Raw genomic sequence first — 3160 nt, 5'->3', positions numbered from 1 at the left:
CACCAGCACTCAGCCAGAGGCTGGCTTATTATTCAAGAGCACGGCAAAGTAATTAAAGCCTCCTCCATTTCCCCTTGCTCATTTGTGCTCCTTCAGCCTGGATTAATGGGTCTCCTCTCCCCAGCACAGACTCATTCCTTATTCCTAATAGTCCATAAATCCCAGCCCCAAAATAACCCCAGCTTTTGCCTGGGCCTGCTGAAATATTTATTCTCTCCTCCCTGCTACCCCCCACACCATCCCCTCTCCGGGGATGGGGAGAGGAGCTAATCAATGGGATCGACCGGTGAGGAGCTGCAGCTGCTCTGGGCACCGGGAAACAGCTGATGTCGGCAAGAGGATAAGAGCTGGGCAGGAACCTCGGCTTATCCCGGCTCCCACGCAGCCGCTGCAGCCTGGCTGTGGTCCCAAGGCAGGATGCTCTCGCACCACTGGCATCCCCCGTGCTGATACCCTGCTCCAGAGCATTCCCCATGCTGATACCCTGCTCCAGAGCATTCCCCCTGCTGATACCCTGCTCCAGAGCATCCCCTGTGCTGATACCCTGCTCCAGAGCATTCCCCGTGCTGATACCCTGCTCCAGGGCATTCTCTGTGCTGATACCCTGCTCCAGAGTCTTCCTGTGCTGATACCCTGCTCCAGAGTATTCCCCGTGCTGGTACCCTGCTCCAGAGCATTCCCTGTGCTGGTACCCTGCTCTAGAGCATCCCCTGTGCTGGTACCCTGCTCCAGAACCTTCCCTGTGCTGGTTCCCTGTTCCCACCCTGCCTGTCACTCCCTGCTCCCATGGAGATGATGTCCAGCTTGGCTGTGCAGTGTCTAGGGGGATCCCTGTGGATCCCAGCCCACTCCAAGCTGGCTGCGGGAGAAAAGGCTGGAAGACAAGGGAGGCAGCTGCTGTCTCTCCTGGCTGGAAACCCTTTGCTTGCTGGATTGCAGGTTGCAGAAGGGAGAAGCTCCAGGAGAGCAGGACCTGTTTTCCCAGCCCAAAGCCAAGAACAGCAGGGTGTTGGGTAACACCAAAACCCAGCCTGGCTTTGCCGGCTCAAGGCACAGCCCTCAAGGAAAACAGGGAAAGCCCATCCAGCCTTACTCACCTTCCTCCCTGCAACACCCCAAGAGGCAGCAGCCTCCAGAGCAGCTCCTGGCCACCAGGTCCCTCCCCACCTCCCATAGCCATGGGGAGGAGTCGGCAAAGCTGGCGGAGCCCGCAGCACCCTCTGACCCATCCCCAGCTGGTGTGGGCTGCAGGGGGACCTGGGGAGTGCCGGGGACTGCTCTGTCCCCCTCCTGCTCCCAGCAGGACCCAGGCATTGCCCAGCTGTCCCAGAGGCAGGAGACAAGGAGGGGGGTGAGGGGGCAGCAGGGTGGGCAGCGGAGCGTGCAGGACCTGGGAAAGGAGAGGTTTTATTCACACACCACCTCCCTGCCCTTTCCCAGGGCCCCAGCAAGCCCAAGTCGAGTTGCACTGCTACAGCCTGCCTGGAAGATGCTTCCATGCCTCAGTTTCCCTTCCATCCCCTCAGTGATGGAAATCTGGCCTGGGGGCAAAGTGCTGGAAAAGCTCTGCCCACAGGAAGTGGAGGAGAGGCAGCCAACATCAGCCTTGGCATGGGGCCAGGGCCACCCCACAGCCCACATGACTGCCAAATCCACCGGGAACAAACCCACGGCTGGAACCAACCCTGAGCCTGGTGCAGCTCAGGGCTGTACCCCCAGAGCTGGGGTGGGGAGGGGTCTAAGCTGGGCTCTCAGCTGGGTGGGAGTCAAGGGATTTGCACCAATTTTTGGCAGCAAGAGCTGAGCCTTCTCCTCCAGGTTTGGGACATTGCCTCTTCCCCAGATATTTACTGCTGCCCGGGGCTTTGAGGGGGTGACAGGGAGACAAGTCAGGTCTCAGAGCACTTCCAAAGGGCTTTTATTTATTCACAAAACAAACCCAAACACATATAAGGAAAAATGGGAAAACCAAAAAGCCCAACCCAGGAATATGCACAGTCTATTATTAACAAAAGGATTGCACAAACAGAGGAGTGAGTGCAGCAGAGGGAGCAGCTGGGACCTGCTCTGTGCTGCTGCCCGAGCCCTTCCTCACCCTTACACCCCATCCATGAGAACACAGAGATCATTTTCCTGGTGTCCCATTAGGAATCAAACACTTGGTGGTGAAGGCAACTGGTACTGCAGGATGGATCCTTCCACCTGAGCTGGGAGGGAAACAGCCTTTACCCTAAAGGCATGGCACTGGGAAGAGACCAGGCTTCTGGGCCCCTTTCCTTGCTCTGGGAAGAGATTTGGGGTCTCCCCTATGGTTTTCCATCTGCTTGTGTCCTGTCTGCCAGCTCCCTGCCTGCCCTGGGCACTCTCACCTGCCCTGAGCATTATGGAGCTTATGGGACAGAGCAGTCAAAGCCAGCATGTCTGGATAGCACAGGATGGAGAAGGGTGGTGAGGCTACAAGGAGGCCCATCCTTTCCCACTCCCCAAGGGATTTTTTGGGCAGGTACACAGGCTGTGCTGAAGCCCCCCCGGAAGGGAAATCTCAGTTGAGCTCTCCTAAAACCCCACAGAGTTTGCAGAAGAAACAGGGGAAATGGGCATGAGGATTGCAGATGGCGTGAGATCCAATGCCTGCATTTCTGCTGCATGGAAATGAGGGAGGGATCGGTGTTTCTGACACCAAAATGGGAAGAAAAAGCTGGTATTGGGATTTCTGAGGGGTTTTCAAAGCAAATTGCAGAACAGCAGCAACTCGCTGCAGAGCCACTGGAACATCCTGGTGGGATTTCAGCCCCCTTTTTACATTTTCTGAGTGTAATCTAACGTCATTTTCACAGCAGAAAGTCCATTTTTCTCTCCTCCTCTCTTAATAGAAATGGCTGAAACCAACCAGATTTCACACCAAAAGTGGTTCTGTTTTTCCAGGGGGTGGTCTGGGGGAAAAAACCTTCAGCCAGTATTTCAGGAGCTGAGGAGAGCCCAGTCCTCACCCAGCTCTTCCCACCCTCAGAGCCCAAACACCCGCAGCGGACTCAACCTGTGCCCTCGTGGGGTGAGTGGGGAAACTGGGGCAGAGAGTGGGTGTCAGGGTTCAGCCCCTCTTTGTGGGCATCACCCCTGTCCCCCCCTTACCTGCGGGGGATCCCGGCGGGGCGGGCGG

This window comes from Manacus candei, unplaced genomic scaffold (assembly GCF_025592945.1).
Source record: "Manacus candei isolate 608988 ecotype Guabito, Panama unplaced genomic scaffold, ASM2559294v1 h1tg000076l, whole genome shotgun sequence".
Classification (NCBI taxonomy): Eukaryota; Metazoa; Chordata; class Aves; order Passeriformes; family Pipridae; genus Manacus; species Manacus candei.
This window is presented reverse-complemented; position numbering follows the sequence as displayed.